This window comes from Hetaerina americana, unplaced genomic scaffold, assembly GCF_022747635.1.
Source record: "Hetaerina americana unplaced genomic scaffold, ioHetAmer1.1.p SCAF_30, whole genome shotgun sequence".
Taxonomy (NCBI): Eukaryota; Metazoa; Arthropoda; class Insecta; order Odonata; family Calopterygidae; genus Hetaerina; species Hetaerina americana.
This window is the reverse complement of record NW_027286875.1, coordinates 2,397,452-2,425,188: the sequence shown is the minus strand read 5'-3', so window position 1 is coordinate 2,425,188 and position 27,737 is coordinate 2,397,452. Positions and strand designations below refer to the sequence as shown.

The following is a 27,737-nucleotide window of genomic DNA, read 5'->3' as shown; positions in this document are numbered from 1 at the left end:
ATGCTGCTTCAAAACATACATTTTTTCAGCGGACATATCTTTCGCCTGTTTCAAGAATAGTCAACAAAAATTTTTATTTTTTTATGCCAACGATTAAGAACCTGCATTGCCACAAAGTGTAGATTTGAGAGCAGATAAATATTTTTGCCGTTGACCCCTAAACTGGTAGAAAGTTTCAAGACTAAACAAAAAATATTCGGTAACTACTTGAGTGACTTGTTTTCTGTTCACTCAGTGTAATTTAAATCCAAAATACAATATGATTTTATTAATCAAATACATTGGTGAAATAATGAATACTTAAATTGAAAAAATAATATAGTTCATTAGCATGTTGCTTTAATTTTCCGAGTATTTGTATCTTTGCAATTGGAAGATATTTTCGAGTTATTTATATTTGAGACGCGGAGCTGTTTCCAAAAAACTCATTAACAAAACTGACTAATTAACTATTTTAAAAAGACAACTTGAAGAAATAAGACTCCTTTTAGATATTTAGTTGTAGTCAAGACAATTCCTAGATTCTTTGATTGCTGTGATGAATTTGCCATCTAGGGGAAATGGTTCCGAAAGACGGGAAAATAATGTCATGATGTGTGACAGGTCCATCCACCACTTATATCTAGCAAAACAACATACATCTCATCTTTAAATTGCAAAGGAATATTATTTCAAAACTAGGAATTTGTAAATTTAAAATCATATAAAATTCTCTATTTTTTAAACATGATAAAACACTGAGTGTTAATGTATCGATTTCATCATTTATTATCAAAATTTTCCGTCTTAAAAATATATCGATAATAATTCAAGTGTGGTGGCTAGATACGAAGTGAATGTAGATTAAAAAAATCTTAACATTTTGATTATATAGACGGATAGAACTTGGCATCCTAATGTCATGAGATTGACGCTACTAACCAAGAATAGGCGTATCTTAGAAAGGGCAAAAAAGTTACTGAATGAATTCAGATCATTGTTTGTAATGAGATATAATCATAGCGCATTAAATATTTTAAAATTTCCTTCCTCCCTACCGACGAAATAAAAATTAATCAATGCCATTTAAATTTTACGCCTATTACCTAACGGTGGGGCAGGAAAATGCTATCCTGTGCATAAATAAATTTCCAAATACACGTAATCCCGCGTGCGCAAAGAGCACATTTTTAGGCAAGTGAGGGGTGCCAGGCGATTTCCGGCCCAAATCTAACGGAAAACTATGCTGGCTAAGGAGATTTATTCAATCCCTAAATACCCCAGGGCGAATGGGCGTGCGATGTCAAATACGACCCAAAAAACATTGCCCACAGATCTTGCATAACGTGTCCATGGAATTCGAACGGGCATGACTTTTACTCACGTATTTCCTCTTCATTTCCGATATGGCCGCACACGCGAGAATATGGAGCGCGCTCCTTAGGTACCTCGCTTCTAACCCAAATATTAAGGGAGTTAGCCACGCCCAAAAAGGGCTGATTATTAATATCATTATTGGGCCGGATTAAGATTTTTCGAGCCGAGGATATTGCTGGCCCTCGCCCCGATAAACACCACCTCCGAAAAACAACATTCCCCCGTGTTGAGATCCCCGGAGAGGGAGACAGCGAGACTGATGTTTTTGTGCCGCGATGCCTCCTCCCTCCCCTTGCACGCAAGTGGAGAGGGGAAACCGTGGGAAAACCCGGTTTCCCGCAAAAACCGCCGCGAGAGAGACGGATGGTCCTCACCTCCGCCGCAAAGCAATCAAGGCCCCCATATGAACGTCACTGTGGTGGGACATTGGGAAAACGGACGTGTACCCCAAACTCCCTCCCCAACTTCCTCATGAAAAATCAACCACCTCCGCCCCTCCGCCGTCCCACGAAACTCCCTCCCCCTTCCCCGGAACCCAGTTTCCCCCTACTCTTCCCCCCCCCACCTGGCAGACACCTCCCATCAAGATTTCCCCTTTCCCGCAACCCCCACTCCCTCCTTCCCCTCCCGCCCCGCCAGAGAGTGGGTGAGAGGCGGGCGAAGGCGGCAGCCGTCGCAGTCCCCCGTCGACCACGTCCCGGCGTGCAGCTCACGAAGCTCTCTCTTACTGGCATCAGTCTCACCTCTCTCTCAAGCTCTCTTCTCTTCCCTCCTTCCCGCTTTTGCCCTCAACAGCAAACCTCGCTCCCGGCCCTCGTCGCCTCACTTCGCTTCGGTTTTTTTCGGGGAAGGAAGGGGTAGAGAAAGGAAGATAGGCCCCCACCGGCGGGAAGAAGTGACACAGTGCCTCCAATTGTGTTGACAGTTCCTCCTCCATCGCCGTCGTCTCCCAAACACCGCAGGCCCGAATCCCAGCCGTGAACCCTCGGGATTTTTCAGTCCTCCTGAATCCCCTTCATTAACGGGAAGAAGAGATCGTCGCCGCTCTTGGATTCCCGGTGACTTGTTTGGTTAACGTGGACCCATTCCTCGAAGGGAGGAGAAGAAGAGGGGCCAGAGGGTACGTTCCTTCTATCCAGGAGGAGTGAGGAGCCAATCGATCGGAGCGGAGCCCTCGTGGGGATCAGGAAGAGGGGCCGCTCTGAAGACGGGATCGTTCTTGACGGGGTATCCCTAGTTTGTTCTCCTGGGAAAGGGCCGTAAGGGTTGGGTGGGGAGGAACACGAAAGGCGGAGTCCGGATCGTCAAGTTTCCCACCAGCGACCAGTCTCACACATGGATTTGGGATATCGGCGTTCAGAAGCCGCTTTGAGGTGAGTTGAGTGTGCATACATTGTGTTCCGTTCGCAGTTTTTCCTTCCTTTTTTTGCGGCGAGTGACAATGGAAGAGTGTTTCTTTTCTTTTACATTGACGGGAAACCCGCCACCGTTTTGGGACTCCCTGCCGGTACCCTATTGTTCCCCTTTCCCCCACCCACGCTCTCCCATGCATCCCGGTGCGTTCCGTCCCACCGTTTTAACCTTCTGGAACACGCAGTCTGCAGTGGCGCTTGGATCGCTGCGCCGAGGGGAAACTGGGCCGCGTCCCACCTGCCGCGCACGAGACGGGTCTCTTTTCTCTTTCGCCTCCTCTCTGGCCCGCAAAATCCTCCTCCTCGCCTCGCCACGGGAGAGATGGCGGGTTTTCCGTCTTCTTTCCACCCGGGCCTCGCGTGCCGCTGTGTTTATATAAATAAAGCTCCGCGGCGTCCTTTTTTGTTTGAGACATAGGCACCTGGCTGCGGTTTTGCGCCACGGAGCATTGCGCTCAATATTGCGGGTGACTAATTCATATTCGTGCTCTGCGCCCTCTTCTTGCTAGGCGTGAACTTTCTTTTCTTTCTCCCTCGCGGCCCATGTGCGTGTTGAAACTTTGGTTGGTATTACGTCGCACGCTCCATATAAATTGGACTCAACACTTCGTTGGGAAGTGGCGATAGAAATTACGGAGCTCATCCTTCGGTCATCAACAAATCTGGCTGTCAATACGTCATTTTGTTTGTCTTGGTTTCTGTTGGTGTTGCAGCGGTCTATCACTTGTGCTTTTAGTAGTTGTGTTACGCTGTCATCATGCTCGTATCCCAAAATTGATTCACTGCTGTACCGGTGAAAGTAATTTAGTCAACCACTACTTCACTAATTCCACAAGTGTGAAGGTCACAGAGCGGTTGCTAGCGGCTTAAACCTAGTAAACTCTGGGAAAAAGAATAATATTTTAAATAATTGGCTTTATACTGAAGTTACATTGGATTCTTTCGTGAAATTAAGATCGACTTAAAAATCCTATATCTCCCATTTGTTTTTAAACAGAACGTGTAATGCGTTTTCTTCTTCTTTACGTATTGGTGCGTATCGTTTTCTTATAGAAAGTTTTTTATAAATTTTTTCACCGGGTAGTTTCTCGTAAACCACTCGTAAATGGTATCTCATTTGTATCACTAGGCTTGAATTCTTTATAGGCATCGAGTATACAGAGCACTGCTAACGGTTAGTGCGTATGATCCTGGTTGAGACATTTTTAGAGACCGTACGAGTTGAATGGAAGCTTTCTACGTCTCGGCTAGTCTGTCAGCACGTACTCTCGATTTCATTGCGCACTTTTCCCTTAAGTGATTCTTTTGTTTGGACACCTGATTCCCATTCCCCCCTACCACTACGTCATGCCTTTTATAACGATGCTTCTTTAATGCCGCCCGTTTTTGCACTTTGGCAGTGTTTGTTTTGACGCTTGTGCAATTTTTCCTGGCTGGAGCAGCGTCATTAACTAGCCTTTGTTTTGGTTCCGCTGACAAGTCTCGGCACATTCGATTTCGTTATTATCTACTTCTACATTCCTGATTGTTTTCGATCATTTTGGGCGATATAAACAATGAAATGAATCGGAAGTGTAAAACGATTATTGTTCGCAAGGTTCGACAACAATTGGGAAACAGCAAATTCACAATGAACGTTTTGTTTCAGCAATCAGTAGTTCAGGCAGTTATGTTAATTTGCAACGAGTAATCTGAATTCATGCAATGATTTGATCCACGAATATGGTTATTTAAAAATCGAAGGGAATATTTTGAGCGACAAGGACCCTTCTAGGATTAGTGCACCGTGGGCACGACTTCAAAACTATATCGGCGACTAGGACTCAAAACAACCATTCTTTTGACTGAAATACAAAAATTTTGGGGGATAATGCTGAGAATCTTTGTATTATTTGCTTGAATTTGAAATCAAAAGTAAAAAAAATGTATACGCAGCCCCCACCAAAGACCTTGAAGACTGGTTATTTCCTGAAAATTTGCCTTGTGAGTTTATTTCGTATTTTATCTCGTTCCTCTCAATCTTCGAGACATTTTTTTTATATATAGATATATTTGACTCTTACCGCGCGGGATTCCGAAATACTTAACTGTTCCGTAAAACGAAAAAATCTTTCTAAAGTCTTATCTAAGAATAAAAATCTTTTACGAAAAATTTACCGTTGTCTTGTCTTCCAAGTCAAATGCCCCGCGTTGAAAAGTTCGCCTGAAAACGAAAGGGAGAAAAATTCGACCGGAAAGTTCCCATTCTCCCGGGCATTCGTCCGCCGGGTGCAACTAGTGGGAGGAATTCGGTTTCCCTTGTGTTGCGGACGGCGCGAGCGTAACGGTTCCCTCTCCTCCTCCCGTGCTCATTTCGCGCGGAATCAACCTGGCACTTTTTTTCGATCTCCTCCCCTCTACAGCCGGAGAAAACGGGGTGCGTATGCGAGCATCTTCCCTCCCTCCCACCCACCCACATGCATTCATCGGCCGTCGGGATGTTCGAAGGAGGGGGGGGGAAGGAGGAATCGAAGGGTGGTTGAGCGGGTCTGGACGGCGAAAGAGAAGAGGAAAAAGAGAAAGGGTCCTCGCGCGCGCTCCCCCTCCCGAAGTATGGAGGTGGGGGAAGAGGGGTGAGGGGTTGTTCGAAGTGACGGGAGAGCAGAGAGGGGGGGCGAGAGAGCAGGGGCACTTACGACGGACAAAATAAAAGCAAACTTGAGTGAGGGGGCAAGAGGGTCTCCTTGACGGTGGTGTCCGCCCGGGGTAGTTGTAACGCGACAAAAGTTTACCTCATTTTCGTCCTCTTTCCCCGCCCCAAACCCCCCCAAAATGTCGCCCTCATTCCGTGGTGGGCAGTCCCAGGTCTTTCCCCTCTCTCGCTCACCTCCCTTTGGACACCCACCCATTGGGGCCTTTCCCTCTTTTTCCCCGGGTCCACGTGAGCATGGATGCGACCGGCCTTCCCAACCTTGCCGCCGTTATCCGTCAGCTGCCGCGATCCCCCATCCGAGACGACCCCCCCCCACCCAAGTGTGTCAGAAATCTCTCTCTCCTCCCCTACCCCCCCCCTCCCGAGGCGTCGTGTCTCTCGCCGCAAAGTGGGAGACGCACAAGCAAGCACCCATCGTCCCCTCTCGCGCAACTCCATCCGGGCGCCCTCGACTCGATCGCCTCCTCATCCAAGTCAGCGGGAGGATGAAAACGACCCCACGAAGTGAGTTGTCATTTCCGAATCCGCTTCCCCACCAGCACGATATCATTACAGATGCTGTTTATGGAAATATATCTCCTATCAAGATTTGTGTGAGGAGTGATCGTTTCAATCGTAGAATGTTTTGTGTGGTTTCTTCAGATAATGCAAACAATGCAAAAAATAATCGATGACGCATGGAATTATGCTGTCCGCCAGGAATGAGTGGTCTATATAATTATTGGCATCACGAATTGTAGTAGGAGAGAACAATAATTATTGCTGAAGACTCAATATTTAAATGAGATCTGTTGCTCTAAGAAGCACCGTTCATTAAGATCGTTCGCTACTCTAGCAGTAATTGCCATGCAATGGCCTATTAATAATTTCCATGCTCAAAATTTTGCACTAAATCAATCATTTCTTTAACTATTTTAGCCTTTTTTGGTACATTTATTTCGTGTTTTTGTTGCAATTATTATCGGTTCGAAGTAATGTCACGATTTTGTATCATAAAGTAGAAAAATTTATCCTCAAAGTAATCCACTCAGCTAAAAAATATTGAAAATTACTATATCATATCTTTACGTCAACAGTTACGATTATAAAACTGAGGGTTGTTTAGATAAAGTTATTCTATGTCTTTATTTCTTATGATTTCTGAAATATGCCTGCTCGATTGCAAAGGTAAACGTCGAAACCAACAGAAAGGTTTTTCCACGAAAAATGTATTAATTTTTAAAAAGGGAAACAAAGAAGTTTAATGATTTTCAAAATATGACAGCCACGTGATGAACCATGAAGAGCTAGATACGTGGCTAAATACTTTTTTAATCATAGTATTAGGCAAATGAAACTATTTCGGGCCATCTACAGGTGTCAATAACTCAGATTCTTTGTCAGAGTTATTTATTAGAGGCGGGAAGGTGAAATGGAGAGCCGATCACCTGTCGCCCGAGACGTGAATAGGTTTCCTGAGACCTAGAAAGTCATCAATAAAAGCTAACGGCAGTGGGTTGAGGTTTCACTGACATACGGTTAGAGTGGTTTTAGCCGCCCGATTGAAGAACGGGAAGAAGTGGGAATAAGCCCCCCGCGCCGAGAGCCATATGGACGGACCAGTTAAGACGAAATGTGTATTGGAAAATATTTTTATGCTGGTGGTACATCAGCATATTTCTTTAAAGTAGTCCATCGAAGAAAGATTTTAAACACCCAAGTTATGTGAAGAACTCACTTTTCTGTTCGTATTAGCACTTAATTAAATTAATCTTTCACTTAATTCCTCAAAATATTAGTGTTTTACCGAACGAAATATATTACCGAGTTACTTTTATCATTCATTGAGGGCATATATACATAGTATTTCAAAGTTAAACGAAGTTCTTTAGTAAAGACTGTCTTTCCTTTCATTTTTAATTTAATGCTGTCCATGCAAAAGGGATATTTCATCAATGTAATCTACTAGATCAGTTATTCTTGACCATTGTGGTGTACCACCCAAGTAAGTTTAAGGAATAAAAAAGGATGATCGTGAGATACTTTTTATTTGTAATTTTTTCCTGACAGCGATTTTTGTGTCACTTACCTTGTTTTGGGGACGCATGGAGATTTGGGTCGTTTCCTTGAACCGCATGTGGGAAGCAGCTGTTTCCATTGAAATGGGGCTCGCTTAATCGTTTATTATATTTTTAATCAATGTAAGCAGAAAGATAATCATGCAAAGCACTATAATGTACATAGCATATGCACATAAATGCATATTTACATTTCAAAATTAAATGAATAAATGTAAACTGAAAAACAATTTTATTCTTTGAGTGGATGGGAAGATGTTACGCTGTAACAAAACCTAGGTCGTCATAAAAAATTCAATGTTGAAAAGCAAAGTGCCTTCTTTCATTACGAAGGATTTCCACATGTGTTACACCTGAAACTGTGTCATTTATCTTGAGTGGATATTTAAATTTGTCATAGAATGGCTCACTTCTTATTGTTGTTTCGTCTCAAACGCACTCGCTAGGGGTCAGGGGACTAATGCCAGACTCTCATTGATTTTGTAACAAAGGCGTTCGTGGCGATTTGATCGGTTTGCTCCCTCAATCTATTTGGCTGGAGTATAGCTTTATGGTGTTGCGGTCAGCATCTTTGGGCCTGGACATGCTGGCTGTAACGTCAAAAAACCGTTGTTCCAGCTAAATAGATCAATTACGGAGCAATCTGTAACACTTAACTACAACTACATAAGTTAACTGCTATGACTAAGCTTGTAGATTTATTTAACGGTCCCTTTACCAAGTCAGGAATTCGGGTAGAATGCAAGCAAAGGTCACTCAGTCACTTAGGCTTCTCGAGATAGTTGCCAATCTTCAAATTTGAGAAACTCCGTTAAATTCCCATCCTCCCTCTCTCCGCGTACTGTGCTAACCACGGGCGCGGTGATGGGCGTCCTCAGTCTATCCGGGTGGCTGTCTCTTCGGTCGCGCGCGCGCTACTCCGCCTCTGGAGATTCGGGGATGAGAGAGACCGAGGGGAGAACAATGGTTATTAATCGTGTGCTGATGTAATGTGCCCGAGGGGCGGGCTGGTTCGAACACGCCTGGGGCGGCCGTGGGGGTGGGCAGGACCGCATTCCTCGACGTCGCCCCCATTTCCCACGCATCTATTTGCCCAGTTTCCGTCCCATCCATAACCTACCACATTTATCTTTACATTCCGTCTGCAGCTGCACGCTCTTTCACCTTTCAACGTAGTGGATCGCTTGTCTTGGCCGTACTTTTTCTTAAAGAGTGGGATGCGAACACGCGATTGCCTGATTCGAATGCGGAATTTTTGACCCTCGACGGTTGCATGAAGCGATGCGGTCGACGTGTCGAGTTTTTTTTCAGTGTCTGTGCTACTCATGGTGAGCATCAGTATTAAAAAGTTTTGATTTCATCCCATCGTATTTTTTCTCCAGAAGTACCTTAAATTCAAAAGCGCGTGATTTATCACAGCGTGTTTAACTCGGAATAAATCATTTGATTTTGAATTTGACCTAGTAAGAATATTTGTCCTCGGTGGACTATAGGTCCCAAATCACTTTTTATTAAATAAACATAAAAAATATTATGCAACGGCATCTGCACGAAATCTCTATAAATAATCCTACCCCGATTAAACTCTAGTCTTACTCTATCTGTGTAAGGAAAATTAAACGCAATATTTGTTGCTCGTGAAATGGAAATACATTCATATATACTATATATACTAGTATATCTATAGTTTGAAGACTTACCAGGAATAAACTTCCTCATCACTGAAATCTCTATTTCATTATTTTAGCGGAGAACATGCAATTTTCAGCTCCAGTTTGAAACACCTAGACAATAGGGAATTAAAAAAATCATAAAGTATTTACATTAAATATAACTACAGCAGTAATTTATGAGTAATTTTTTCAAATTTAAGTCACGGGGAAAATTAATTTAAATGCTATGTAATAATTTAACGTATTAAAAGAAAGCATAGAAAGCTGGGGAGAATGTGTTATAGCAAGTAACCTGTAGAAATAACAGCTTGTGAAGGGATAAAAGTAATATATAAACAATAATATAAAATAATAAAAAAATCTTACCAAAACTGTTCTCAAGTGTGTTGGTAGGTGAACGTTTCATATAGTTTTAGTTCTATAGAGTTGCCAGCGTTTCCTCGAGGAAGCGTCATCTGTCTACTTTTATGCATTAATTACATCAGCGTTGCGTCATAGTAAGCACTTGGCAAAGAAGCAGTGACGTACAGAGATATTCTGGCCCGTAAATAGGGACTAAGTGTGAAAAGATCTAATAATTACCTAGCGCAAAACTATAAAACTAGAATACAAATAGGATTATCGAAAAAAAATTGTTCTCCCTCCAAATTTTTGCTCTGTGAGGAATAGCAAAACTGCATTTCTCAGAAGTGGTAACAATTTGGAATCAATTCGGAAAGCATGAATTCCCATGCATGCATGAATATCGCGTATGTCTAAAATATTCAGTTTTCAGCCAAGTCTAAGTTGAATGCTTGATACGTAGATATTGAAGTTAGTGAAAGTATGAGCAGATATAGAAAAACGTTGTTAAATACCAACCACCGTCAGGGATCCTGCCAGGGGGTACAGGAGCCGCATAAATACCCTAGGTGTTCAGTATTGTCATGAATATCACAAACCATTTAATTAATCTTGTTTAATAAACATTTGAACGCACCCCAAGTTTACACTGGGGAAAAAACACACACAATTTTAGGAATGGATTTTTTAGGGGGTGGCAGATTTTCCCATTTGCCACCCCCTAAAAAATCCATTAATTAGAAAACGATTAATGAGAAACCTTTGTCTTTCTTTCCTCCTCCCCTCCGTGCCATCCGCCGGCGCCCATGACCTCTGTGCACCCAATTTAAGGGATCCGTTCATGTTTCTTTCGGCCTTCGTGTTATCGTCGTAATTTATCAGCCGTTACCATAACATGATTTGATGAGACGGTGACCGGATTGTATTGCTCAACTGCTTCTTCCTTGCTGCTTTGGAGTGCATCCATCGGCAAGAGCGGAGCGGAGAAATTTTTAATCCACATGGAAAGGGGAGACCTGGGAGGTTGGCGGTAAAATTAATCGCCAGGTGTGCCATCCTTAATGTCAGGGAGTCCAAAAACAATTACTCACCCACCAAGGTCATCGTGTGGTCCCTACAGCATCACCCAAAAGGGCACGGACGCTTCATTTTCCGACGAAAACAGTACCGCTCGCTTTAACGATATCTTTTAAATGGATGTCTTATCTTTTTTCTTTCAAAAGGTCGGGCTGTACAAAAGATTCCTCAGATAAGGCAACCGGACTGCCTCTGGGTTCAATTGGTCTTGGAGCGCAATTCGCAGTCAACTATTCCCCAAGTAGCGGAAAGGCGCACGGCAACCGACCGACGCTTTTAAACTAAATACGGGCGAAGAGAAAACGTTCAGGAAGCGGGCGGTGCGGCGGGGGATCACGTATTTTAGATTTTCACTGGCGGCGCCCTTCCGCGCTCCTTCCACCTAGCCAGAGGTTTCCTCGGAAGAGTTGTTGCGCGTTCCGCCTTTGTAATGAAATGTTACGACCTTCCCGCGTTGCGAGTTCAAAGAAGGCTTCGAGGGAAATAAATATGAGGGCGCCCGAGTTATTTCGCAGAGGATCCCATTCTCTCTCTCCCTTCCACCTTCCACAACTGGCCCTTCCGCCCCCTTCCCCCAACCTCCTCCTCCCCCCCTCCTCGTTCCGAACGCACTTAACCACTGAAACGCTTTCGTCGCTGCTTCAACCAACATGAGACATGGGTTAATGAATTACGTTGCGCACGGCGTTTCTTTCTCATCTTGGGAACCCGGAGTCAGTTGCCTCATCTGTCGCCGGGTTGCTTGATTCTTTGTCGGAGCATCAAGGCTCTTGCTGTGAGCGAAAAATTGTGCGTTTCTCAGGCATCACCCAACTCCTCCTCGGTCCTCCTCTTCCCCGTTGACGGTAGGCGAAAAAATTGAATTTTTTTTAAAAGCGCACTTTCTCTCTTCGCCAACATTTAAGAGCCGTCGCAACCCGAAATCCATTTTTATGTCCAGTCAACTTTGAATCGACGCCGTAATTTATCAATTCTGATCCACGTTATGATAGAAATTTTGTTCAGGGCAATAATTTAAGACATGAAATTGGAAATGTTGAACACATGCACTCGTATCGGGCATTTCAAATGATGCTTTCAATTGTTTGTCACGTGTGCAAATACATTGCAAATAAATTTATGCATTGGTTTGCAGATTATTGTAACTGAATGAAAGGAGGATCATAAATAATTTTAGAACGTGTTACTATGGGCAATTACTTCATGACGTGACACCTTTATTTTATTGTATCATATCAAATTACTTTCAAGTATTATTTTTGAAATGCTAAATATACGGTAGCGTCAGTTAGTGAATGTTTGAGGGTGCCGAAGAGTACTTTCAGCAATTAAAGCGTTACAATCGTGCTCCGATTTTTACCGTTAAAAGGTAAACTTATAATCATGCCCACTCAACCCTAAATATATCTTAAACAGAGAGCTTGGCTGTATTTAAATCACCGATTTACTCATGATGGTAATGGGGATCGCTGCGTTCTAGTACTCATGGTATTCTCAATCCTACGACAGAGTTATGGGCAGATTATTAATGATTTCCATAATACGAGGTACATTGTAGGTATCTCTTTGACCTTAAGGTAGATCTCGTCTTCCCTAAACAAAAATGAGCTCCTTGCTCTGAGTTTTAGAGGAATATGGCTAAAATAAGCGCTTTGTTATTTTCTTCTGAGGTATGCCTTATGATAGCCGAGCACCGGAATGCTAGACCGATTTGGCAAGAGTTCCGGATGTTTTCCTATGCATGATGCAACACTTGTTTTTGTGAAAAACATGTTGCCAACGTTTTTCAGCCGACTAACTTACCTACAGCTGGAGGAGAAAAATATTTTGCTCAGAAATATTAATTAAAGCAGTCTAAACGTAGAGAGTTTGTTTTAAAAAATTACGCAACAGTATGACTACTATTTCCACTGCAATATTCTACCGATATGAAGCGCTCGTGAGAGCGGTTAAAGAGATGTTCGGCGTAACAATTTATTTATTAAACAATACCTTTGTATTATGAACTGGGATATCATACCGTAGGGAAGTAAAATATAAATATAACATAATGGCTAATACGCTCTAATTAAAATTTTGTGCAGAGATGTCAATGATAATCTTCCGTGAACCCTCATAGTAAATGTGACATGATTTTCTCAGCTGATTTTAATACAATTGCAAATAATGCACCCTACACAAAATATCTATTTTAACAGCTTTTTAGGAATTTTATGCTGCCACGGTGTATATCGTACTGGCTTTTTCAAATCGAAGACACGGATTTGATTCACAATGGCGTATTTTTTTCAGCTGCACCCATGTACCTAATTGTGTGCCGTTTGAAGAGAACGTTAAGTTCACAAACTACGTCCGTTAAATTGAAGTTGACCTTGTGACCCCTTTGACGCCTTTCCTAAGGAGTTATTAGTCAGAAAAAAGCAGACCCGTGCTCCCCTACCCTTCATCCACTCCATAAAACGTTGTCTTTTGCATAAATATCAACCTGTCTCAAATAATGCAAATTACCTCCGATGCTGGTCATCTTCCGTAATAATTAGGAGACCAAATCATACTCCTTGGAACAAGAGGCGCTACCACTTCAGGGTGTCCTTCCTTGCTCAACTTAATTCATCTGCTGGAATAGAGAAAAAGAGAGAAATTTTTTAACTTTTAAGCAGTCTATTTACCAATGAATATCTGTATAATATTTCTGGAATCCTTGAAGATTTGGAATATTTAATGTTACAAATTACACATTTCCGGAAAAATTAATATTCCGTGGCAGTTGAGATCAACCAATTTTGTTACAGGGCCAGAAATTCTATCGTTTTTGGAGTTGTTTGAAAAATGCATACATAACCTTTATGGATTTCACTTTAAGGGAAGTCAATGTCAAAAATCCTTATTTCTTTTACATTTCCGGGAAATCCTTAACTTTTGATAAATTATTCCTCAATAATATCTACTTGTACACCTCTTTATCCTTTGGCAACGTGCATAAATGATAAATGCTATTCTGAGAATTTTTATCACTGTGGTTCCTGAGAATTCTATTATTCCTTGACAGGGCATACTCATGGATAACGCTCACCTACGTCCTTTTTGCTCTTTTTCTCACTCTCGTATTATTTTGTTTTTTTTTCATACACAATTTTGGTTATCCGGCTCTCTCTCTTTCTCATTCTTGAAAACACGTTCACATAACCACAGCACACTTCTTACCGCTACATCTAAAATACATTCATTTCTTCATAACTCGTCCATTCTTCACCCTCACCCTCTCTCTCTCTCTCTCTTGTTTTAATTGCCAAAACTTCCCGTCTACCATAAACCCTCAATCAATCCTCATTTTCATTCTTTCGGTTACCTTATTGAAACTGTTCGAACGAGTACGTTTACATCTCTAATAATTTCGCCTGCCGGCTCCAGCCGTCCGTCTCTTATATGTTTGTGTATAGAAACATTAAACAGCCAGAGTGACATTGCACATTCTTGTTTCTCACCGCACTTAATTTCAAGCCAGTCACTCAAGTTTCCGTTCACTGCTTTTCTCGCCACATAATTTTCATGAAACATTTTATAGCATTGAACTACGGTTACTTCACTACATACTCTCTCAAAACCGCAATCAAATTTCCTATTAATTCAATTATGTACTTTTTCTCAATCATTAATTGCACAATACATATATTTCCTCGCATATCCACCCAATACTGAATTACTTGCTGAAGTGTGAACAGATAATCCACGCATTCTCTACCATGCATAAAATCAAATTTCACCCCCGGAGTTAGTTCAATAATACATACTCATTTAATTTTACGCGCTGCCAAACTCTTTTACCGCTTTTCTCAAAATACTGATTGCTCCACAGTTTTTATTCCCAGTTCCTCCACTCTCCAAATATGCAAAACAATTTGTTTTTTTCATTTTATTAATCGCTGAAAAACTTCTATATTTTTCCAAAATATACAGAACAGTTGGTGCAAACGAGTAATACGTAACTTTCCCTCACATTTCACTTTACCGCTATATTATATCTAATTTAATTCTTCCGATTTTTCATGTTTTCACCCTCACTACTCGCATGTCATAACTCACGTTTGAAAAAAGAAACTTGTGAGGCACAGAGTGAATACTTTTTGATACCGAGATGTAATGATAAGATTTTTTTCAATACAGTCCCATGGATACATGAAAATAAATGAAGCGCTTCAATGGTACAACCTTTCCGGCTTGCAAAATTTTACTTTAACTTTCATTGTTCTTGAATGCAAACAGGCATGAGATTATTCTCCTTGCTGCAATATTAATTCATTCGCAGTAATAACTCTTTCTTCTGCGTTTGACCTTAAATTACGACATTTACGGAGTTTAGTCCCATTCCTAAACCAATGGAGGACATGCAGGAAAAATAATTCAAAGTGACAGAGGGAGTACAATTTTACAGCATTTAGGCCATTTGGACTACGAAATAGGTATTCAAATGTTTCAATAATGTGATGGGTTGGAGTGTGCTTGGAATTTTTTCTGGAAATAGTATGTATAAGCCAAATAACGTCACACATCGGCGTGAATGAGTTCGCGTGGAAACGCCTCCTCTTCCGCGAGCCTGCCGTTTTGGTCCACGGCGGGAGGGAGATGGGCGCGAATGGGTGACCCTCACTGGCGGGATGTGCTTCGCGGCAGCCCCTTCCAACGTCGCTACGGTTCCCGTCCTACGTCGCTTATCGGTGTCCTTGGCAAAAAGGCGGGCGGGATGGGAGGCTAAATATAAATATGCATCCTCCTCCACGGTCTCTGCGGCACCTCTTTTCCCATCCTCCGACATTCGCCACCTACCGTGGAGATTGATTAAAGGATTACGGTTTCAAAAAGCCAGCCGTGCGTTGTACCCGCCGGCGGCGCCCACGCGTGCCTCATTCCATGGCGCCGCCGGCGTCCTTTGGGTCTCCCATTGCCGGCTGGATAATTTCTCGACCGACCTCGCGAAATAATTGTTTCATTATAGATTTGACGTCGCCTGAAGGTGGAGCCGGAGATTCCTCATATTCGATCCAATCGATGAATATTTATCTTTAGACCTCGAGTGTGACATTGGTTTTGGATGCGGGAAGGTCGTTATATCGATTACAGTCATCCCATAAATATATTTCTACTACAACTGTGGTGTAAATATCTTTGTATTTATTGCACTCACTAATTTCTCACTGAAACAAGGTTGAGAAAATGACTGAAAATTTTCCTCAGAATTCCTTAGCAATGCGCAACTCGGTACTGATTAGAATGCTCGTTCGGAATCTGCTGTTTGGATTCTGCTTCTAGACCCTCCTCCACGGGCATTATTCTTAGGAATGATCACATTCTGGCCTCTTCCCACAATATTCTTCCGTCTCTGTTTTTTCTTCGCTTGCTATTAAAGTTTAGATTTCGTTGAATTTAGAATTCCGTAAGCCACCAGTATCACATTTAGGTCCTTGCAAACGTCTGAAATTTCAGACATCTCTTCGACAGCATGTCGTATAAAATCGTTTAAATTCTTAAATTATGTATATCACTATAATTTTAAGTAACATTTTTTTCCTCAACTTCGAGGGTAGAGCAAGATCATTTTCCGGAGTAATTTCGTTGAGAAATATGGTTTAATGAGTCCAAATAAGTGATTCCCATAGGGCAGTAAATCCCATGTATATAAGACGTTTCCAATGCTATGTAGTTTTGATTGCGTGGATGATTGTTACAATGATTTGAGTATCCTAGAAAATATCTTTTGATACTTTAAGGATTTAGTCGTATTAATCATTTTGTCGGTGAAGGAGAATAAGGAATAAAATCCGTCAGTGGTAATAGTGGGGTAATGTCCTTCGCCTACTAACTAAGAGGTCGTGGGTTTGATTCCCGCCCAGCCGTTTCCACCGTTGAGGGCCTGGGTATTTGCGTTTTTTCTTATTGTTTATTCATTTGATCCTAAATTAAAGACCAAAGCGCAGCCGTTTAAGGATTAGTGTTAACTAAGAAAAACAAAATATTCATGATAAAAAAAAATGAGCGCGAGATCTGATAGAATCGAGAACCAGTAATTATAGTTCCGATGCTTCATCGCTCCCCAAAAACAATATATCACCGTTCACCTCTCCATCGTCCCGGTAAGAATTTATGTATCGCACCAGCTTCGCCCTTCGCGATTAAGCGGAGTCACTCTCGAGCGAGAAGGCTCTCTTCTAAGTAAAGTCTCCAAGGTCACGCCGAGTCAGTCGAGATAACAAAGACCTCTGCAGTTTACACGGTTCTGGAGTAAATTCCAAGGGGGGTGAGGGAGGAGGGCGCTTCGCTGCTTATGTCCCCGTGGTGGTTGCGCTCAGCCAAGGAAGCGGAGGGCGGGTAGGTGGGGATCAGCAGTGGGTATATATAGAGAGAGAGAGGTGGGGCGGGTTTGGATTTTTTTCTTTCTTATTGTTTTTCCTCTTTGCCTTCGCAACATTCTTCAGGACGTGGTAAGGGTGTGAGGTGTTCGTGGAGGTGAGCAGGGGAGGAGGGAGGGGTTGGCGGAGGACGCGGTGGTCTGGGCAGGGGAGAAGGGGTCGGAGGAAGGAGAGGAAGATACGGTCTGCCGAGATGGCATCGGGGGCGATCAGCGTCGGCCCTGAGCCGTGGGTAGCGACCGGGAAAAACAAAGGATTCTCGGGGAAGCCTCGGGAGGTGACGTGCGGTGGTTTGGGGGAAAAGTGTGGGGGAAGGAGGAGGTAGGTGGAGCTGTGTGAGGGCTGCCCCATACTAGCAAAATGAGGAAAAAAGGGAAAAATTCAGGGTCATGGTGCACGTCGGGCCAGGGAGAACTGGAAAAATTGGGGAATAATTAATGAAACTCTGCTGTGACATTTTTGGGGATTATATCGTCTCGAGAATTAGCCATCTTATGAGATTGACGACTTCAGAATAGTGATCGGCAGACTAAATTATTTCCTGACGCCACGCTGGTCATTAATGCTACAACATAACGTCTACACTTCAGTAATTAGAATCTACTGTGAAGGTAATAGGGAGAGCGATAATCATCTACTGAATTGGAGATTGGACTAGCAAGTACCCTCGAGGATTAGTTGTAGTCACTTGCATTTTCGTATTGAAATTTTTTTCCTAGAGTATCCGGAAGAAGAAGGGATACTCGTAAATGTGGTCCTGCGATACACGAAGGGAAGAGGCCTTCACGTAGACTAATATTTAGTGATTACAGCGTACATTTTTATATGCATGACTTGAATATATTTTGTGATTTTGTTGACGGGGGCTTTCCGCGTGATGAGAGCTCACTCTCATAACGAGAATCGCTCGGAAAACAATCTCAGATAGTCAAGTGGGCCTTATTTTATACACTTCAAGCATTTCAGCGATTAGGTTAATTGGTGTTGTCTAGGGAACTTTTATTGTCGCCGCGTTGCCATACCCGGTGTTTCAGCTGGTGGTTGCATAATGTATTAAAAAATGGTTTCATAATAGATAGGATGGATAGTTATTATGGAACTCATAATGACCAAGTAGAGCCAGGTGTAGAATATGATGAAAGAGTATTGAGCAAATGACGCGGTTTTCTTTTTGTCTAATGATGTCTCAATGGTTAAATTTAATCAACTGATAGAACAAACGAACGCGTGAGTGTTAGTATCAAGGTCGTAAAACCTTGAGTGATAGCAAAGCCTTCCTGCGAAGAATATGTTACACCAGAGCAATCTTGCTGATGGTGGTTTTCAACGTTTTGGATGTGTATATGATATAGATAGCATGAGATAGAGAAATATGTTACGTTATTTCTACACGTGTGCCCTAGTGTAGGGTAGTTGGGATCAACAGGAATGAGAACTCTCAAGGCATCTCTTCAATGCAACGGAAACTATCGCAAAAAGTTATATCTGGTAAGCACTAAGAATCCCGGTTGAGGAGCACGAGTTTATTCTTCTCATGGATCGATTATGGAAGGAATGAAGCCAGAATTACTGAATATCTTCTCATGTCGGGGAAAAACCCCGACAATTGGTGAGGAACGGTAAATTTTCCCGGAATGCGCTCTGGTTTTTATTCTGCTGGCTTTGGACTCATTCAAGAAATTTCACGTATTTGTGATCCACTGAGGAGTGATGGAATGTTCAAGAAGCGGAAGTGGAAATAATATCATGAAAAATCTTAACTTCCCGTTAGCTCAGGGCTGCAAACCTAACGAATATACATGAGATATGCATGAAGTATGAATACGCTGAATTAAAGCCCCATAAATTTTGGTAGACACATAATATTTTCAATTTCACGTCCTCGATTTTCTGCAGTAGTCGCTCGGAAGGATTTTTATGGTATCAATAATCTGCATTCAGCGGAAAGGATAGATACTCCCTTGAAACTTAGGAAGGAATGGCTATGACTACCGAGATAGAGGGAGAGAGAGTGGTTTGTCTTCAATAATGGATGGGAAGCGAAAAGTAATGGGATCTCAATCTGATCCGGGAATAATATGAATAAAGAGGGGAAAGATTTACGATCTCAAGAAAAACGGTGAACTAGATCGGAGAGGAAATTGACGATTCGCTATGGGATAAATTATGCTTCCATCATTCCGTAAATCCATCAAGGAGTTACGGCTGTAACATGCTTAAGTTCTCCACGTTTTTGTTCCTTGTAACCGATTCAAGTAACTACTAGAATTCTCCGTGATGCTCAACCCAAGTTACGGGTTTTGTTACTCAATCCTTTCAACCACAAACGCCACCTACCTTTTGAGCAGCGTCTATAGCGTATATTTTTTTACGCTCATCATTCATAGTTTTCGTTTTATTGACTCTTGAAGCTTTATTGCGCTACTCAACTCGGGTCTCTTTCGATCGGTACTTGTGATCTCCTCCTGTTCAATTCTGATGTGGGTGGGGCTAAAATATGGAAATCTGAAAAAAAGCTTATCAAATGGTGTGTTGTTTTGTATTAAAAATTTGTACAAGGGAAAATGAATAACATTTTATTTTTAGTGGCCCTGCGTTCCCTTGTTTCATTGCGTGACTATGAAAAGCCTTTGGGAAAGTTAAATGGTGAGACATTTTAATAAATTCATCTTGCCTTCTCCCAAAATTATCATTTTATTAAGTCTTCTTCAAAATAAGCTCTCTCTCTCCATCTCTGTCCGCTTTCAAAAAGAGTTGAATGTATGTGCATTGGACAAGGAGTTGGTGTCCTTGGGAGTCACAGCAGTAAGCGTTGCGTAATTACTGCCTACCAACAGGTTTTTGACGGTTCGAATCCCTCGTGGAACGGCCGTAATATGTAGAGCATAACTGATGATAACGGTGCAACTCATCCCTTTCATTCTGTCTCTTAGAGTCGACGGAGGGCAGGATTATTTTAAGATAAAGAAAAAAATGCCCTTGAAAGTAGATAAGAGTATACGAGGATAATCATTAAAAAGTCATTAATAAAGGTTGATGGGGGAACTTCTTAGAATCATATCTGCAGCACTAACACCAGAATCAAAATATAAAAATACAACCTCTCTTGATTTATTTCCTTGAGCCAACCAACTTTTGAATTGATAAAATCCTTGAAAAAGAAAAACTCGTGACTTTCTAATAGTAGACTCAGGATAAGATATCATTGATCTTTCGTAAATATCGGATGTAAGAGCTTAAACACTTATCTAAGTAAATTTTATTCACAAATTAAGATTAATTTACAATGTACTTAGCTTAAACCTTGGAAAATAGGGGCATTTTAGTATCCCCATGACACATTACTGCAGTCAGTAAGTGCGCATTAAATGAGTTTCTTTTACGTGATTTTTATCAAGGTCTTCTCAAAGATAATACTGATGATAATTCAGACCTGAATATAGTTATCTCCAAGAATTCAGTTCCTTGTGATGAGATTTTCTTGTCCTTAATTAATCAACGTAAGGACACGTTCCTGATGTAGTTGTATAGTCATTTAAACTTTGAATTGGGTCACTGCAGGGAAAAATAATAAACATGATATTGATTTCAAGATGAAATTGTTGGCATTGAATACACTTCTGATCGAGGAAGCTGTTTAGTAAAGTTTTCTTATAAATGTATCATTAGCAGCAGAAAATACGGAACATATTACTTTATGGATGTGAGGTCTAGTATTTGAGGCAAGTTAATAAGCATAGATGGAGGATTTTGAGATGTACGTCTGGCAGAGAATGAAAGAAATAAGTTGGACAAAGGAGACAACAGCAGAGGATTGAAATAGGGTGGGTTAAGAGAAGAAATTACTTGGGGCAATCCGAAAAAGACAAAGAAAGTGGGTGGAGGAAATACTAGAAGGTAGTTGCATGTTGAAGCCCGTGATAGAAGGGGGACATTGGGAAAGGAAGGGAAGAGAGTGGACTTTTTAAACAGAATGAAAGCAGGCAGAAGTTACAAAGTAATCAAGAAAGGCAAAACATGAGGCAAAGAAAGAGGAATTTCTCACGGCACTTAGAAGTATCTAGTCTTTTGGGATCTTCTGAGACCTACCTTTTAAGTAGGCGTATAATATCTTATATAACAGAGTGAGTTTTGTGGGGGGAATCCCATTCTTTGCCACCTGTCTTCAATTACAGCTGTAGCGCATGCGTTCAGGGAGGCATCTTTCACGGCTCCTAAGCTAAAAAGGAAAGGTCTTTTGTCTATTTCTTGCACAGCATCCCTTAGCAACCGGATGAAACTTGGGAAACCTGCATCGGGAGATTTCGTCTAGATCAAGAGAAGAGCTCCATTGCATGTCCCTATATCGCAGGTCCATCTCCGGCGCCGCGGGTTCCATATAACGCTTGCGCCATCGTGGGATGGATATTAAGGAGGAATGCAGACTCCTCTTGAAGTCGCGTGATCCTTCTCATCCCCTTACACTTCGTCTCGGAATAAAATTTAAAGGAAGATCATTAAAATGGATTATCAAATGTGCGTTGACATCAATCTCCCACTCTATCATCCTAAAAAAATTCTTAACGTAGGATATAACTGTTTGGTCTCGGAACTCATTTTATACCGCACTTTTTCATTTCAAAATAATGGTTAAAATTGTATTGAAAAGGTCTACTGCCTATTTCCTGCTGAACTCGCTGTAATATGGCACATATACTTCATAGCATACTTTGTATATAATTCGTAGCATCATTTGAGCTTATGCCATTCGATTTGATAAACTGTTAATTAATTTTATTTTTTCGCTTGATGCGATCTGATGCTAGTCAGATGCTAGTCAGTCTGTCAGTTTTTAAATACTTCACGGAAACGCCAGTGTCTCTTAAAAACTAGCCGCACATTCATATTATCAATTGAAATTTAATGGTTCATTTTTGTTTACACTGAGAATTTTAGAGTGTTATTGATATTCAGTAGTCTGTAACATTTTCTTTTGTATAGTTCTCCCGAAGAGAAAATAATAAAATCTAAATAAACGTCTGGGTTCCAGCCCCAACTATAGCTCCCAGCTAGGCTCCAGGTGGAAGCGATAGTTCGTACATGCAATTTTGTTGGATGGAGCTAATAGCAGACGCCATTTACGCCAATAAGCAGGTAGGTTGGTGATCACCTGATATGTGTGAATGATTAAGTAGGATTGACGACGCTCAAAAGCGTTCTCCACGCGACATCCAAATACGAGACCAAATTTGACGTAAATAAGAATAATAGAATATTTTAATGGAATCCAAACGAGACCATCAACTTAGGAATCCAGGGCAAAAGCCACCAAATTCTTTTTAGGTTCCGAATATTTGAAAAACCCCGGCCAACACACTGCATGAAGGTTTTTGGAAGAAAAGAATAAAAATGGACTCCCCCCCCACTACCCGGAGACGGAAAAACCTTCTCGGGACGATGATCGAGAGGCTTTCGATCGTAATCTCCTCCGCTATTCCTCCTTCCCGTTTCGGAATTATTGCTCGCGGCTGCAGGTTAAAATCGGCTGAGTCTGTCTGCACCTGACCATTAAATAAAAAACAATGGAATTTTGGGCGAGAATGGCGAGATTTCTGTCAGTCTTGAGGGAGAGCGGCGCGGTGAACGTGGGAGGGTGGACACTGAGCCACGCGGAGGTTTTCGAAACGAACAAACCGTCCTACTCAAATCACATCGGTGACTTCCTACTCTTACTCCACCTTCTACTCCTCCCTCCCTCCGAAATCCGCGTCGGCTATATTTGACCGTCGGCTTTTTCGCAGTGGCGGCGCGCGCGACCGAACACTCCCGGGAGAAAGTGGAGCGAGAGTTCGAGGGAGTGTGTTTACCCCGGCTGCCGATGCCAGGCTCCCTTCCCACCCAGCCCTCTCCCCTCCTCCACCTCCCTACGCCCCCACCTCGCCCCCACCTCTCCTCCATCACGCCCCCACCTCACCTCAACCTCACCCCCTCCGATCCACTCCATCACTACCACGCCCACGGCACGCCCTGAACGGGAGACGCCCAGTAGTGGTGGCACGGTGGATGAGAAATTTTCGGTCGATCGAAAACCTGGCGCGAGTTTTTATTGGGCCCGTGGTGTTCGATCTCGTCCTTCCAGGCAGGAGTGCCATGCGTGTGGTAGCAAAACTAAAATGCATTGGCGCCGTGATGTTATTTGTGTCAACTCCGAAACGAAAGTCGTCCACGGTCAAAGGGATTTACCCCTCTAATACTTATTGTGGCACTTTGCGCGCTCATTAGTTACCAATTATCTGAACGGAGAGATTAGACGTGGCATTCGCTCAAACTTTAATGGGGAAACAGAACCTGACACGTAAAATCATAGTTCTACAATTTTGTCTCATTCCTCCAACAAATATGATCTTTACATATTTTCAAGAATTTTAATGTTACAAAGTGCTTTCTTTGTATATGTGGGTATTTACAGCGTTGACTTAGAAATCGTTCACTTCAGATAGTATTGGAGGACATAGTTTCAAAGTATGTAGCGTATGTAAAAAGTAAATGTGTAAGATTCTATTACTGAGGATGTTTTGGCTCATTAAGCCTTAATCAGGCGCATGGTACCCAGTAAGCAGAAACGCTCAGTTTTCCATATTTACCGGAGATGTGCTATTTTTTAATTATCCTTCATATTGTACCTATGAAGCCTAAATCAGTGTATTTTATCACGTAGTATGTTCGTTTGCTTGGGATCATAGACAATACACGCTTAAATTTAAACTCCCTGTTTCTACTTATCGCATGTTTCTACTTACCTCTTTCGCATGTTCTTATTAATATCTACCGGTTTACCATCTTTGATTTCTTTTCACTGCTCCTTGCAGTCATTTTTAATAAGTAGGTTGGACGTGCCTAATCTGTTCTTTATTATCTCTTGGTCTTTAAGTGTTTTCGGAAATGTCAGCGAAATGTTTATCCTTTCCTGATATATGAAAACGAAGGTATTTCTGATTCTGTACGTTTATGCAAGCTATAAATCATACCTGGGGCTCAAATGAATTGTGATCGTGTTCAGCTATTTAATGGAGGTATCAGTATCAAATGAAAACTAATTTGAATTCCTTGTTAAAGTTCTTCGCAGAAGTGGAACGCTGTAAAAGTTTTTCAATATGTAAACAAGCTGCATTGCCTATATTCCTATTTTCAAAATAAGTTCTCTTACTATCAACAAATGCTAAATACTTTGACACTTAGCCATTAAATATATCAAGAATATTTAAGTGCAATGTTGTTCTCTTTGCTACTTTGCATAAAGGGATAGCCTTCACTTTTTTCACTTCGAAAGATGTGAGCACCCTAAGAAACAAGAGAGGATGAGTAAGGATTTTCTTGGTCACGAAATCTTTGGGCGCCTGGTTGGCAGTGACTGCCAGCCATTTACCATTCCTCCTTATTGGATAGGGGAAGGAATGGGAAGTGTGGCGGGCTGCCTTTACTCTTCCGGGAGTTCAGCGAGTGGCTGAGTGCTCGCTAAGCGTCGCCTGTGGCGACGTTCAGTGCTCCCAAGTTGTTCTAAAACTGCGAAGGGTGTTTTGTAACACGGGCACCTCCCACTGATGTGGGAACAATTTTGATAGGAACAGGTTTCCTTATGTCCCAAACGCGTGCTTATGAGCTATGTAATAGCCATCGTATGGACAATCGTGCGTTGCTTGTAATGAAACTTTTTAGATACGAGCGAGCCACTGCGTTTTTCATCGTCCGAATAATTTATGATCAAAGGGAGTATTAAAGTAAGATGACGGAATGAATTGTCTAAATATGCTCTATTGAAAACGGTTTAGTGGTGCCAAACCTACAATTTACGCTGCAAATTCAAAGTTACTTTTGCTGGTTGTTTATTCGCGACAACATACTCTCCACTGGAAAAGTCGATATAAGCTTATCACTATCAGTGCTGGTTTGCAGTGCATAGAAGGAAAAAATGTGTGCCTTCCATTGAGATAAAATGTGGTGTGTGTTATAACTGACCACATTAGATATAGATGACACCGCAAACTACGTCTTGATATAATTTTTATTTTATTAGGTTGAATTCATTATGTATTTTGTTGAGATCTTGAAGGTGTGTTTAAAACGATTACTTTTGTATCAATCAAGATGAAAATACGACTCTATAAAGATATCATTTCCTTGCGGAAAGAATTGATTAATTGAATAAAAATCTCATAAACTAAATCAAACTAAATCCTAAAATCCAAATGCTAACTAAAAAATCAAATTAGTTGTCGGCAACATCATTAATGAAAATTACCAAAAACCTATGATTTTGTCAAAATTAGCTAGGTGGAAAGAATTTTAATTTTTAACTCCTCATTGTCTTGGTAATAAATGCACTCTAATGATTAAGTCTCACCTACAAGCATTATTTTTGTTCCCGTTCGCTCAAGTTGGACGTCGTTTGGTTTGTGAATGAAGTTAATACTAACAAGCGAGAAGCGCTAAACTGTTTTTTTTAGATTTCTATCATGCATTCCTCTAGCATGACGCTCGTGTGACTGTCGACGGGCATTTCCGCAAACACGTTTGTACAGCCATTTAAAGAGTTACGGGTAACAATCTAAAGTTGATTTCTCTTCGAAGAGTATTTTTCATTCGCGAGGAGGCATGCGTGTCAGCTGGCGTTGAAGTCTCTCGATCGGCCGCTCGTCTTCCCTCCAGAATTTTGGACACCCGCCCGAGAGATCTCGCGTGATTTGCCCACTCGACCTCCTCCTCCCTCTATCTCCCTCCTCACGCCTCTCCATGGCCCCCTTATCTACCCCCTCCCCCGCCCCCGCCCGTCCTCCTCTCGCCCCCTTCTCCTCCCTCGACTACGACTTCTTCCATCGAAGGGATTTCTCTTCTGGAGTGGCACCGGTGAAGCCTCCGCGGGTTACCGATGGAATTCCTCGTACTTTCCCTCGCGTAGGTACGTCCCGTCGCTTCTTAAATCTTTCCAAAGACGCTCCACCCGCAAAACCCACTCTAACCTTCCTCTCGAACGTCACCTTCTCTTGCCATCCTCACCCCCTCAGCTCCGTTCCACCATCGGCCAAGAATTGGCCAAAAAACTTATGCAATTTCTTGCAGATTTATTTTTCAATCTTTGGTCGACGGGCGAGTGGTGATTACCTCGTCATTTTTGACCTCTTGCGCACGTACCCAAACTGTCATTTGTTTGCGTTTCGTCCCAACATCACGGCCCATAATTATATTCGACGGCCACTTCTTTTGTGCATCGGTGGGTGATTTATGTTAAACTTCGTGATTCATTGTAATAGATAAAATGAATGCACGTTGCAGTTAACAATATTAAATTGCTTTATTGGAAGAGAAATCCATGGATAATGTTCAGACTATGAGCTAAAAGACGTTCTTGTATGATTCCCCTTTGGCTATTTGAGGGTGTTATGGGCCAAAGTATGCATTCAGTTTTGTGAAAAATCCATTTAATTGAAATCAAGCTATTCCAAAGGTTATATATGAAATTTTTATTATCATTAAAAGGTACATGTGTAGATAGACAATTTCAGGTGGCATAAAAGTCTGAAGTATTATAATCAAACTTGCCTTGGAAAAAATAACATGTCATCTCATGACATGAATCAATATCACAAAAGATAAATAAAATCAGTCAGTAAACAAATACACCCATAGGAAACTTCCAAGCACAAATTTCTAACACAAAAAAAAAAGAAAATCCCCATCTCATCAACATCAAATTCCCAATCAATACGAAAAAAATCAAACATTAAGCTGTTGCATACAATTTTATAGAACACATCAATCAAAATATTACTTAATTGTATGCATATTTTCTTAAAAGTCTTTACCCTGTTAGGAAAGAGCTCGAATAGTTTTGCAGGTAAGTTGTTCCAATCCACAATTGTTTCATTCAAAAAAGAAAACTTTTTTATTTGTTCTTTTTTCCCAGTATTTCACCTTGAATTTGTGACCATTTCTCCCTAGAAAATTTTTATTTCCTCTTTACTTAGTTCTGACCAAGATTTCTCTCCCTTCAGAATGCGGAACATTCCACAAAGTCTGCTTATTTTTCTTTTACTTTGTAAAGGTTCCTAGAACAGTGTTTTTAACATTTCAGTCACACTCTCCATCCTCCTATGCTTCACCAGTATATATCTGGCAGCCTTTCTTTGTACCCTCTCCAGTTTTGTAATATGTCGTTCGTCGTGCGGGACCCATTCAAGTGATGATTACTCTCAAACTGGTCTTAACAGGGCCTTGTACGCCTTTTTTTTAGTTGCTCTAATGCTCTATTTGAGGTTTCTCATCATCCCGATGAAGAATTTTGAAAGGTTTCTTAAAAATGTACTCCACGTTTAGTCCCCTCCCTAAATCCTAAGTTAAATGTACACCTAAGTATTTGCAGCTATCACTTCTAGGAATGACATTTTCCGAGAAATTTTAGTCCCTATTGTTACCATTTACGTTGTTACTAAAAGTTATGGATTTGCATTTGCTAACATTAATATCCATCCCATTATTTGTCACTCAATCCGCAATTTTATTAATGTCCCTTTGCAGTTTATCACAGTCGCTGTCATTCTCGACTTTCCTGTACATAATTCAGTCGTTCGCAAAAAGTCTTATCTGAGCATTACGAATAAAAAGAGACGTTTCCATATCACGTATTATCTAAGATTTAATATTTTCCGGAAGATCATTTATATTGATTAAAAACAAGAGCGGGCCAAGTA

The 27,737-nt window shown here is 41.5% G+C and overlaps 1 protein-coding gene across 1 annotated transcript in view; it reads left to right on the top strand.

Annotated features, from left to right (window-relative positions):
- The first annotated feature begins 2,615 nt into the window (after positions 1-2,615).
- The window catches only part of LOC139691166 (uncharacterized), a 211,028-nt gene continuing 185,906 nt past the window's right edge, over positions 2,616-27,737 (top strand). Inside the window, exon 1 of the mRNA XM_071588885.1 lies at positions 2,616-2,729. The gene's annotated coding sequence lies outside the window, so the exon portion shown is untranslated. The remainder of the gene's footprint in view (positions 2,730-27,737) is intronic.